Genomic DNA, 13,717 nt, shown 5'->3' with positions numbered 1-13,717 from the left:
GTCTTTGGTAAAGCACCTGTGCAACATTATTGTATTCCCACAATGCTCACAGGTCCTTACAAGCTAGCATACCACTTTGTGGTTGCATTCATTCATACACAGATGCTCCATGCTACACATATCTAGGCAAATGCTACACATACCTAGGCAAATTGTCAACCTTTGGTACAACAACAACAACCTCAAAAACGACTCACAAGACCAGAAAACACTGAACATTCAAACAACAAGCTGGCCCAATTTTGAGATAGCATCTTCTCTGAAAATACAAACGATCATCAAAAAAATGAACCCAGCCAAACACCCTATTGACGACATACCCATTATGATGATAAAAAATCTTGAACCATCAATAACTAAGACACTAACTGACATCATAAACCTTTCCCTCACAGAAGGAAACTACCCAGAATGCCTAAAATCTGCAATCATCAAACCCATTATGAAAAAGAATAATCTTGATCCAGAAAACCCAATGAACTACTGACCCATATCAAACTTACCATTCATTGCCAAAATCATTGAGAAAGTCATCCACACACGTCTCAGTGACCACCTGAAAGAAAACAACATCCTGCTACCCACGCAATTTGGCTTCAGAAAACAACTGAACACGGAGACTCTACTACTATCATTGAATGACTTCGTACTCAAAGGTTTCGAAAATAGCCACATCTACCTTCTAGTCCTGCTCGACCTATCAGCAGCCTTTGATACAGTAAACCACACTATCATGATTGACAGTCTATCTGAAATTGGGGCAAAGGAAATAACCCTACAGTGGTTCACCTCATACCTATCACAAGAACCTACCAAGTACTGCTCAACGATACCCTCTCAAAGAAAATTAATCTAAACACCATGGTTCCCCAAGGATCCGCTCTATCAGCGATGCTCTTCAACATCTATCTACTTCCAATATGCCAATTCCTATCAAATCGTAATCTGAACTACTTCATCTATGCTGATGACATCCAAATATTAATCCCAATACAAAAATCACTAGAAGAAACTTACAAACTAACAGCCACTTACCTAAACAGAATAAAGCAAATACTAACCAATTTAAAACTCATCCTAAACTTCAACAAGACTAAAATAATCATACTAGACAGAAAGAACAACGCTCCTCAACTGCCACCACTCAACCTAATGAACCAAAATACGGTTATATCTCCGGTCAATCATGCCCACAATGCTGGAGTGATAATTGACAAGGAACTCTCCTTCAAAACCACATCAAAACAAAAATAAAAGACCGTTATCATAAACTACTAACACTCCATCAATTAAAACCTTTCCTTTCCACCAATGACTTCAGATCAGTCCTTCAATTACTCATTTTCTCAAACCTGGACTACTATAAGTCTCTCCTTTTCAACTTTCCCCAAAACACCATCCATCCACTCCAAATCCTACAAAATGCAGCCACAAGAATCCTCACTGGATCTAAAAAACATGACCACATCACCCCAACACTTATCTCACTGCACTGGCTACCAATAAAATTCAGGTTAGAATACAAAATACTATTCATACTACATAAAATTATATTTGAAAAATAAACAAACTGGCTAAGTCCCTCCATAAAATTGCATAATCCAAGCTGAAACCTCAGATCAGCAAATAAAGGACTTTTAAAAACGCCACCTACTCGCTCCAAACAACTCACCTCAACCCAAAAGAGAGCACTCTCTCTAGGAAGCCCGAAACTCTGGAACTCCCTCCCAATTGAACTCAGAACACAAGAAAACCTAAAAACTTTCAAAAAAGATCTAAAAACATGGATATTCACCAAAGCATACCAACTCACCCAATGAATAAAGTAATGCTAACCCCCTCCAGTTTAACCTTAAAAAACTGGAACTCAATACAAAAATATATATATAATACAAAGAACTGAAAGTGTAAAAACTGTTCTGCAAATAATTTGTATTTGATGTTTAGAGTTTAACTTTGTTTTGAACCTTTTGGGATTCCATGTTAACCTTCTTAACCTTGTAAACCATCATTTGGTAAACCGTTGTGATGGCGAAACCAAATGACAGTATATAAAACTCGATAAATAAATAAATAAACTATAATGTCCAGCTGGTGAAGACCTTGGTCATTGGGATGTCATGTAGGTTAGGTTAGCTTCTCGTGGAGGCTACACAAGGATGCTGGTCAGACTGTGTGAAATCAGGATTGGGAATCAGATGGTGCCATGCCTTCACTTGTATTTGCAAGTCACCTCATAAATGTCAACATCACAGTATAGTTTCTAATGACTCTAAGAGCACCCAATTGTCTTCTAAGAAAAGGTTCAAGACATTGAGCCCAAGGCAAAGTTGTGTTATAAACTATTTGCCTCGCCTGACCCGTCACAAGTAGCCTTAGTCAGATATGGAGATGTCATGGTGCTGCAAGGCCCCTGGCTGGTCGAGCTCAGGGCTAGTCATGTGGTGCTGCTGTATGTATGTAAGTACCTAGAAAATATGCTGTGCACTTTGCTTGTTTTGATAGCTAGTATCAGTTGTCATCCTTATGTTATCTGTGGCCACCCTTAAAGCACAAAGGCTGAGGACTCCTGGGGTGAACAACTTGCAGAATGGTCCATTTCCAAGGTCAGTCACCAACTTTCAGGGGGTTTATGGTTGCAGGCTCTTTCTGATCCACATGGCTGGTAGGACTTGTGGCAAAGCTGGAAGAGTTGCTATCCTCATGTGTTGTTTACCACTTTTACAGTTAGTTTTGAGTAGGGCAGGTGACTCTCACTCATCAGGTCTGTGTATAGAATAAAGACTTACAAAGCTGATGTCAGTTGATGACCTTAAGGACCTACAACCTTTCTCATTGGAAAACCAGTTACTGTGCTGAAAGTATGGGGCAACTGCTCTCAGAGGTGTGATGTGGTTGGCATGATGGCTTATGCAATTCTGTGTTGGCCTTTTTCAAGACAAGCATTTCCTGCCCTCTCAGGGCTTGAGGGGCCCATGTCAGTACCTGTGAGAAAGTGCTTATCATATATGCTTTTCACAGATGACTGTCATGCTGGTAGGTGTACCTAATCTACTATACGTACTTTGCACTCTGACTCCCTCTTTATTACATAGGGACTAGGCAGCCAAAGACAGCACTGATGTTGGATTACAGATAAGCCAGGAACATACACATTAGCCATGTGTAGGTGCACAAACTGCTGGATGTAATCTGTCCCCAAAAATGGACCAACCCATATGTGTGTGTGTGTGACTGGGTGAGTGACGTGCTGTGTGATGTTTGCCTCATTGTTCCCTCTATTACCACTCCTACGCATTCCCCAGAGCAGGCAGTGTATGTGTGCAACCATTTTGCTGCAGTCTATCTTTCGACACAAGTGATCTTGTGCTTCCACTGTTTACAGTATATCATTGGGTGAAAAAATGGGCTCGTGCTTACTCAAATACTATTCCACCTATGGCCCACACTGTTTATTCCTTGTGTTTAGAGGGGGTGGATGTGAAACTTAACAGCGTCAGAGTTCAGATATGGTGTGTCACATTTCTGGATGAATAGATATCTGCCTGTAGTGTACCCCTTCCAGCCCTAGAACCCTGATGTTCTTCCACCTAATACTTAGAGTGGGCTTAATTGTCCTGATTTTTGGAGATATTCATGGCTCCTAGAGCTTCAGCTGCCAGAGAAGATTTGCTGTTTTGTTTAGGGTTTATTTGGGGGAGAGTGTAGCTTGAGGCCTGGTAACACTCCTAATAGAGGCTCCCTTTTTCCAAATCATGGCCTACTGACCCTCCTCTTTGTAGAACAGATCCTGGATTCTCCACATAGAGGCTGCAATACCAGGTCACATCTTTTGTGCCTCACTCTGCTAGATGTATATGCTGGCAGCCTACACCTACAAAGATGCTGCCATATGTAGCTCGATATGTTTTGTGTGCATACATAGAAGTAATGGCACATTTTTGCAGCTGATTTTAGTGGACAGGGTTAGCAACCAATTTTACCAGCATAAGTTTTCCTTTATACAGCCTGTGCATAATATGCACCCCTGTCTTTCTGGCTGCTCAAATACCATATCAGCAATTGTGTGACAAATGAGGAGGAGTGATGAAGTTGTGTAGGTTAGACCAACCCCACAGCCTGAGAGCTGACAGCTAGGATCTATATATTACCTGTTAGCTAAGGCTATTTAGTGAGCAATTATTATACAGATCCATATGCTAGGCCAGTACAGAGGAGGCAGTCTGTGGAGGTCTGCTTACTCCCAAGCAACAGCAGGCCTCCTAGCTGTCTGCTCTTTGGCTATGGGGTTGGTCTAACCTACACAATTCCATCGCTCCTCTTCAGTTATCACACAGCTGACATGGTGTTAGAGCAGCTAGCAAGTAGAAGATATTTTGCTTAGTGTGGCACCTAAAAAGGGTTTTGTCCAGATTACCTTTTAGGTAGAGTAAGGACCCAAGAATGGGTCTTAATGTAAAGTCCCATGGGGTGATTTGTATGACTTGTCCTTAACACCACACAGCCTTTACATTTATACTATTTTCTCTCTGTTCCCGACACCGGCAGCTGCACAATTATGCTCCCTAGAGATAAAACATACCGAGGGATTTATGTCATTTTCAAGTAGCCCTCTGACTGAAGACGTATGTCAAGATAGCTTCTTGTGCCAAAGCCAGAGAGAAGGGCCATTGCTTGGTTAGAGGTGATATATCTTCACAATATTACCAGCCAATGGTTTGTAATAGGTGCACTATTACCTTCACATAGCTAGACAACACATTGGTCCCCAACAGAGTGATGTCAGCAATGAACACAGTGGATAGATCGGTGTAAAACAGGATTTTATTGAAGCTTGGTTAACCAATGCTGAGCGGCGACTGGGAATGCAATACCCATACTTTTAAAGCCTTGCTTTTAAAAGTATTCGATCTGAATACCTTTTTTAAAAAATCTGCTGTGTAACTCTTCTTTGACTCTGCTACGCAATATTTTTTGAGATGCTTTAAGCCAATTCGAGTGGCTTGTAAGCCACTGAGGCAGCTCTTTGGCGAAACTCGGCCAGAGTCGGGCAAGCTTCAATAAAATCCTGTTTTACACCGATCTATCCACTGTGTTCATTGCTGACAGCCACCTTGGATCGGTTACCGGTTTGTTTTCTTGGACCGCCCCAACAGAGTGATGACATAACTACTGCACCTCTAGCCAAACATTTCTACATCTTTTCCACCAGACTGTGGATGGAGGTGAACACTAGCTAGCTAGTAGGGATGTGAATCGTTTTCCATATCGTCTTAACGATAGAAATCATGTGGCAGGGCAAGAAAATCGTGTTAGGCACAATTTTTTAGTTAAAAAATCGTTAAAAATCGTTTTTTCCGATTAGTGTGCACTAACTGGGAGTTAGTGCGCACTAACTGAAAATGATACAATTTGACACTTTTCAGGTCAGTTAAGGTCAGTTTAGGAATGAATATGTATTCCTATTGGCTGCCCTCTTATTTATTCATGTTACCAATGTTCCCACTGACAGTATATGGGGGATGGGAAATGGAAACAGTTTGTAGCTTGACAAAACAAGTAATGTGATCAGTCAATGTGACTAGAACTTGTGCCCTAACCCTGAAACCAGGGGTATTGTGATCTTCCTGCACACAGTGCCCTATCCCTATTAATACCAGGAGTGTTGTGATCTTCCTGCACACAGTGCCCTAACCCTGACACCAGGGGTGTTGTGATCTTCCTGCACACAGTGCCCTATCCCTATTAATACCAGGAGTGTTGTGATCTTCTTGCACACAGTGCCCTAACCCTGGCACCAGAGGTGTTGTGATCTTCATGTACACAGTGCCCTATCCCTATTAATACCAGGAGTGTTGTGATCTTCCTGCACACAGTGCCCTATCCCTAATACCAGGGGTGTTGTGATCTTCCTGCACACAGTGCCCTATTCCTGATACCGGGGGTGTTGTGATCTTCCTGCACACAGTGCCCTATTCCTGATACCGGGGGTGTTGTGATCTTCTTGCACACATCCCGGTATCAGGGATAGGGCACTGCATGCAGGAAGATCACAACACTCCCGGTATCAGGAATAGGGCACTGTGTGCAGGAAGATAACAACACCCCTGGTATTAGGGATAGGGCACTGCGTGCAAGAAGATCACAACACTCCTGGTATTAATAGGGATAGGGCACTGCATGCAGGAAGATCACAACACCCCTGGTATCAGGGATAGGGCACTGTGTGCAGGAAGATCACAATACCCCGGAGGAGTGAGGGTCAGGCAGCTCCCCCCTGTCTGTGAAGCCAGCCTCTCACTAGTAATGCAGGGAGGGAGCTGTCTCAGACTTCACCATCCTCCCCCCCCTCACCCACACACCATTCACTGGCTGGGACATGGGGGAAGTCAGGAGTGAGGGTCAGGAAGCTCCCCCCTGTCTGTGAAGCCAGCCTCTCACTAGTAATGCAGGGAGGGCGCTGTCTCAGACTTCACCATCCTCCCCCCCCCCCTCACCCACACACCATTCACTAGCTGGGACATGGGGGAAGTCAGGAGTGAGGGTCAGGCAGCTCCCCCCTGTCTGTGAAGCCAGCCTCTCACTAGTAATGCAGGGAGGGAGCTGTCTCAGACTTCACCATCCCTCCCCCCCTCACCCACACACCATTCACTGGCTGGGACATGGGGGAAGTCAGGAGTGAGGGTCAGGCAGCTCCCCCCTGTCTGTGAAGCCAGCCTCTCACTAGTAATGCAGGGAGGGAGCTGTCTCAGACTTCACCATCCTCCCCCCCCCCCCCACCCACACACCAGTCACTAGCTGGGACATGGGGGATATCAGGAGTGAGGGTCAGGCAGCTCCCCCCTGTCTGTGAAGCCAGCCTCTCACTAGTAATGCAGGGAGGGAGCTGTCTCAGACTTCACCATCCTCCCCCCCCCCTCACCCACACACCATTCACTAGCTGGGACATGGGGGAAGTCAGGAGTGAGGGTCAGGCAGCTCCCCCCTGTCTGTGAAGCCAGCCTCTCACTAGTAATGCAGGGAGGGAGCTGTCTCAGACTTCACCATCCTCCCCCCCCCCCTCACCCACACACCATTCACTGGCTGGGACATGGGGGAAGTCAGGAGTGAGGGTCAGGCAGCTCCCCCCTGTCTGTGAAGCCAGTGTCTCACTAGTAATGCAGGGAGGGAGCTGTCTCAGACTTCACCATCCTTCCCCCCCCCCCTCACCCACACACCATTCACTGGCTGGGACATGGGGGAAGTCAGGAGTGAGGGTCAGGCAGCTCCCCCCTGTCTGTGAAGCCAGCCTCTCACTAGTAATGCAGGGAGGGAGCTGTCTCAGATTTCACCATCCTCCCCCCCCCCCTCACCCACAAACCATTCACTAGCTGGGACATGGGGGAAGTCAGGAGTGAGGGTCAGGCAGCTCCCCCTGTCTGTGAAGCCAGCCTCTCACTAGTAATGCAGGGAGGGAGCTGTCTCAGACTTCACCATCCTCCCCCCCTCCCCCCCTCACCCACACACCATTCACTGGCTGGGACATGGAGGAAGTCAGGAGTGAGGGTCAGGCAGCTCCCCCCTGTCTGTGAAGCCAGCCTCTCACTAGTAATGCAGGGAGGGAGCTGTCTCAGACTGGTATCAGGGATAGGGCACTGAGTGCAGGAAGATCACAACACCCCTGGTATCAGGAATAGGGCACAGGTTCTAGTCATATTGACTGATCACATTACTTTTTTTGTCAACTACCAACAGTTTCCATTCCCATCCCCCCAACCATCACCTCAGTGGGAACCTGGTTAACATCAATAGATAAGAGGGCAGCCAGCCAATAGGAACACATATTCATTCCTAACTGACCTTTACTGACCTGGAAAGTGTCAATTTGTATCATTTTCTGTTACTGCGCACTAACTCGAGTTAGTGCGCACTAACACGATTTAACGATTTTTAACGATAAATCATTAGAATTTCTATTGTATTGTGTTCTATAACGATTTAAGACGATATTAACATTATCGGACGATAATTTTAATCGTTGAAAAACGATTCACATCCCTACTAGCTAGTGGCCAGTTCTCATATATGCCCATGAACCCAACAGTTAGCTTATACTCTCTGCAGGTAGCATCAACCTTCTTTCGGCTCAAGGGTCCACCTTCACAACAGTGGGTGCTTGTTGTCCAGGAGGAAGCAAATTAAAAGACTGTGGTTTTGTGCAGGTGGGGGAACTTGTTGAGATGAGAGGAGGTTAATTTAAATGTCTGGGTGCCACAGGAGAATGGGGATAATATTTGATCCATTGAGAAGTAGATTAAAAGATCTGTGTGTCGTGGGAGGTGGTGATTTTCTAACTGTTCTAGGGTTGAGGAGAGATAGATTTAAATGTCCAGATACTGCAGGAAGCAAGTTGTATTTGTTATGCTGGAAGGGATAGATTTAAATGTCAATATACATTGACAACACTGTAGGCTATTCAAAATTGTCTTCATGAGCCACAAGTTATAATTTCACTATAATGCATACCATCATCGGCATCATTATCATCAGCACATTTTATTTATTATTTAAATTATATATTACCCATTTTACTTACAAATAGGCTGAGTACAAAAAAGCACCCATAGAAAGAAAAAAGAAAAAAACAAACACAAACAGCTTTCATCATCAACCTGTAACCCTCTGCAGTGGCTGTCTAAAAACCTGTAATCATTCAGACCCACTTTATTCAGCAATTTAGTCTCTGAAAGTTTGAACAAGCATTTATATTTTTAACTGCTTCCTGAAGGAGCTCAAACAAATTTCATCCCTCAGCTCATCCAGCAGAGCATTCCAGCTGTAAAAACTCACATTTCTTTGTCATCATCCCATATGGAATGCTCAAGTTTAGATTTGGCATAATAATACAATAATAATACATAATCATTAAAATAAAACAATACAAAAAACTAATATTATATAACCATCAAAAATAAAACAATAACACATTGCATTCATATACCCACTGGACCTTCTTTTTAAAAGAGATTTTCCAAAGAGACAAAATGAAATCAATTATTTAAAAAATAGGACATTTTGTATATAGGAACATGATTGCAATAATCTATTCAAATGATAGAATGGTTTTTATTTTATTTTATTTTTTTATAGTAGAATTACAATAAAGGGATCTGTGATTGCAGAATTCAGGTGCTCGTATAAAACATCAAATTGATCTAAACAAAATCTCTTAAAAAAATGGATCACTTCAAAAAAATGTTTAAGTTACTTAAAATAGATTTTAGATTTTCAGCAGCTATAAATTGTTATACTCTGGCTTGTGAACCCTTGGACCGACGGGCGGATGGTATACCTTAGGAAGTGGATCCATAAGTTCTCCCGTCGGGTGGCGAGGCAGAACAAAAGAAGTGACCAGCTGACCCTCGGCACTGGAGACTGAGGTGACTGTGGAGGCAGACGAAGAGTTGTGACGTCAAGGAGAGGAACTGTGTCTTCGCCACTGGAAGCCCACGGTCCCCCCAGGAGGAGCCCGTAGGGACCCGGGCCGCTGGGACTTAGGTGGATCTTTGAGAGGTCAAGGAGTCGTGAGGACGGTGCAAGAGCTAACTGGAGCTTCACCCTTGGAAGCCCATGGTCCCCCTGGGAGGATCCTGTAGGGACCCGGGCCGCTGGGACTTAGGTGGGCCCTTAGAGACGATAGTCCAGAAGAAGTCCAAGGTCAAGTGCCAGAGGGTCGTTGCTCACCAGTCCGAGGTCAAACACCAAGGGATCGCCGCTTGCCAGTCCAAAGTCACAGACCAGGAATCACCGCTTGACAGTCCGAAGTCAGGAACCAGGAATCACTGAGACGAGACAAGAACCAAGGAGCAAGGATCCAAAGTACAAGAACTCACCGAAGCAAGCAGACCTGACTACATGGAACATTGCCAAGTCAAGGAATGACTGTGGAGAGCCTCCTTATATACTTCCCTGTGCCTGACCCACCAGGCACAGATGAAGCCAATTTAAAGGACGAGGCCCCTTTAAATTCAGTGAGGAGGCATGGCCTCGCACCTATGGCGGCCATCTTGGATCCTGGCTGCAGGGGAAGGGCAGCCCGACACCGCGAGGGGAAAGCAGGGTGCTTTCCCCTGCCGGCAGCTACCACGGAGGCCCGTGCCAGTGTAAGGGGGAGATGGACCTGACTTCCCCGGCTTCCTCGACACTGCTTCAGTGGGCCCGCCGGCGTGGGTGAGGTAGGGGTTTGCGGCCACGGCCATCTGCAGCTGCGGGACACAACAGTACCCCCCTCTTTAGGACACCTCCCAGGAGGTCTGGGTTTAGCCGGATGGTCTCTGTGAAACTGAGGTTCGTCTGAAGCTTCTGTAGGCTTGACCTTCTGCTTAAAAGAAACATCTGAGTAAGCAGCATAAGGAGCAGACAACCTTTGGAGACTAAGGAGAGTGGTGGAGCATTGAATAGGGACCATCGCTTGGAGACAATTGTCATGGCAATTCGGCCCCCACTGGGTTAACTGTAAAGTTTTCCAGTCGAATTGGGGGCAGTGATCTTGGAGCCAGGGGAGCTCCAAGACGATGGGATGTATGGAGTGTTCCAGGATATGGAAGGTCATCCACTCGTGGTGAAGGGGCCCAACTCTCAGTTGGACAGACTCAGTGAGGTGTGTCATTCATTCTGGGAGGGGTTGACCTTGGATTGATGAAATGACCAGTAGAGCTGGAACACGGACCTGTGGAATCTTCAAGTGCTCCACCAGACTCTTCATAATGAAATTGGCGCCGTCACCGGAGTCTACCAGAGCTAACATATGGAACTCACTGTTCGCAGACGTTAGTGCCACTGGTAGGGTTAATGGAGGTGCGGGTGAGGTTAGGCCCAGGAAGAGACCTCCTTCAGGTCCAAGACCCAAGAGTTTTCCCAGCCGCGCCGGGCATACGGCTATTTGATGGCCCACCGCGCCGCAGTAGAAGCAGAGTCCTTCGGTACTTCGCCGTCGGTGTTCTTGTGTGGAGAGTCTCCCATGGCCCAATTGCATGGGCTCTTCGTCTGGTGTTCGGGGTTCTCCCGATTCCCTTTTGGGAGAAGACGAACGTCGAGGGTGGCTCGAAGGAGTCGAGGTTTTCGTAGTCATCTGGACCTCTTGGCGGCATTCTTGATGGCGCCTATCTATACACCCTGCCAGGTCGATAAGAGCATTCAAGGACCTAGGTAGTTCCTGGCCCGTGAGTTTGTCCTTGATTAGGGGGCTAAGGCCTTGAAGGAAGATGGTCCGTAGGCAGTCGAGACCCCAGCCGAGCTCCTAAGAAAGGTTCGGAAATCAATAGCGAATTCGGCCAATGTCCTTGAACCTTGGCGAAGTTGAAGCAGCTTAGGGCTGGCAGAAACCTCCTGAGTGGGATCACCAAAATTCATTTGGAAGAGCTTCCAGAAGTCTATCATATTACTTAGAACGGGATCATCCCGTTCCCACAGAAGGGAAGCCCACTCTAGGGCCTTCCCTTTGAGGACAGCGAGAATGAAGGTGGCCTTGGTAACATTGTCGGGAAAAAGGGCCAACTGCAGGTGGAACTGCATTTTGCACTGGTTAATGAAACCCCTGCAGGCCCGGGGATCCCCAGAGAAATGTGGCGGTGTAGGCAGGCGGATTACTGAGCGGACCCTGGAGATCACAGACGGGGATGGAAAAGGGGAATTCATGGACCCTAACGCCTCAATACGCTGGTTCAGGCCCTCCACTGCTGAGACAAGGGCATCCAGGGTCTTTTGCTGGTCCATCAGACGCTTGGCCATTCTAGGAATGGCCTGGCAGGCAGATACCTCCATTGGGTCCATGACTTGGCAATCTGTTATGCTCAGGCTTGTGAACCCTTGGACCGATGGGAGGATGGTATACCTTAGGAAATGGATCCGTAGGTTCTCCCGTCGGGTGGTGAGGCAGAACAAAAGAAGTGACCAGCTGACCCTCGGCACTGGAGACTGAGGCGACTGTGGAGGCAAATGAAGAATTGTGACGTCAAAGACAGGAACTGTGTCTTTGCCACTGGAAGCTCACGGTCCCACCAGGAGGAGCCTATAGGGACCCGGACCGCTTGAGAAGTCAAGGAGTCGTGAGAACGGTGCAAGGGCTAATTGGAGCTTCACCCCTGGAAGCCCGCGGTCCCCCTGGGAGGAGCCCGTAGGGACCCAGGCTGCTGGGACTTAGGTGGGCCCTTGGAGACAATAGTCCAGAAGAAGTCCAAGGTCAAGTGCCAGAGGGTCGTTGCTCACCAGTCCGAGGTCAAACACCAAGGGATCACCGCTTGCCAGTCCGAAGTCACACACCAGGAATCACCGCTTGCCAATCTGAAGTCAGGAACCAAGAATCACTGAGACAAGACAGGAACCAAGGAGCAAGGATCCAAAGTACAAGAACTCACCGAAGTAAGCAGACCTGACTACATGGAATGTTGCCAAGTCAAGGAATGACTGTGGAGAGCCTCCTTATATACTTCCCTGTGCCTGACCCGCCAGGCACAGGTGAAGTCAATTTAAAGGACGAGGCCCCTTTAAATTCAGTGAGGAGGTGTGGCTTCGCGCCTCTGGTGGCCATCTTGGATCCTGGCCACAGGGGAAGGGCAGCCCGTCGCCACGAGGGGAAAGCAGGGTGCTTCCCCTGCCGGCAGCCACCACGGAGGCTTGCACCAGTGTAAGGGGGAGATGGACCTGACTTCCCTGGCTTCCTTGATGCTGCCGCGATGGGCCCGCCGCCGTGGGCGAGGTAGGGGTTCGTGGCTGCAGCCATCTGCGGCAGCGGGACACAACATAAATGAAGTAAATTATATACTTCAGATAAATTTGCTACTAACCTTGGTATTTTTTTTTTTGTGCTCTCCTTATCAGAAACCCTCCCAGGGAAAGATTATATGAGATGACACAATCACCATGCTGTTACACTTTGCAACTGCAAACAGAGAGAATATTTCAAATAATTCCTACCAGCAATCTCTGAATTGACATTCATATGATAATGTAGATTATGCTTTAGTAATTTCATTTCTAGAAGTTATTTCACAATAAGAAACAATCCTAGAATCTAAACCTTCTTTACAATAGGATATTGCTATCAAAGTCTTTTGAAAAAAAAATATCTGTGAAAGGGCTTATTTACAAAAGGTTTTCTCCAATTTTGTGTCTATGGGAAAAATGTAATAGCAGTAGTAATAGTCTGAATCAGCAATATAGTTACAAAGCATCACTGGAAAATGCTAGACACACTACTGTGATTAATTCTTTAAAAAATGAATTTATACTGCTTAAAAAAAAAAAAAAAAAAGAGAAGAAGATCATGAACAGCTCCCAATTTTTAAGTTCCAAGATCTAAGTCAAAAAAACTTGGAAAACCTTACTTATTTTTTCTTAGATGTCCATTTTTCAAATTCTTGGTCACAATTCAGCCAATATGGCATACTCCTAATGCATTAACATCTTTCCAAGCCTTGGCAATATGTCATCAGTTTCTTGAAATTTCAACTATTGGTTTTCTCTGCAAGGATCCTTTTGGAAGCAGACTTGAAAACACAATAAAAGAACATATTGGGGTAGATTTTCAAAGGGGTACGCGTGTAGGATACTCGCGTACCCCCCAAAAACCTACCCCAAACCCCCTCTGTGCGCGCCGAGCCTATTTTGCATAGGCTCGGTGGCGCGCGCAAGTCCCGGGATGCGAGTACGTCCCGGGGCTTGCATGGAGAGGCGTGCC

Source organism: Rhinatrema bivittatum, chromosome 6, assembly GCF_901001135.1.
Source record: "Rhinatrema bivittatum chromosome 6, aRhiBiv1.1, whole genome shotgun sequence".
NCBI classification, from domain to species: Eukaryota; Metazoa; Chordata; class Amphibia; order Gymnophiona; family Rhinatrematidae; genus Rhinatrema; species Rhinatrema bivittatum.
The sequence above is the reverse complement of the archived record's forward strand: the minus strand, read 5'-3'. Positions refer to the sequence as shown.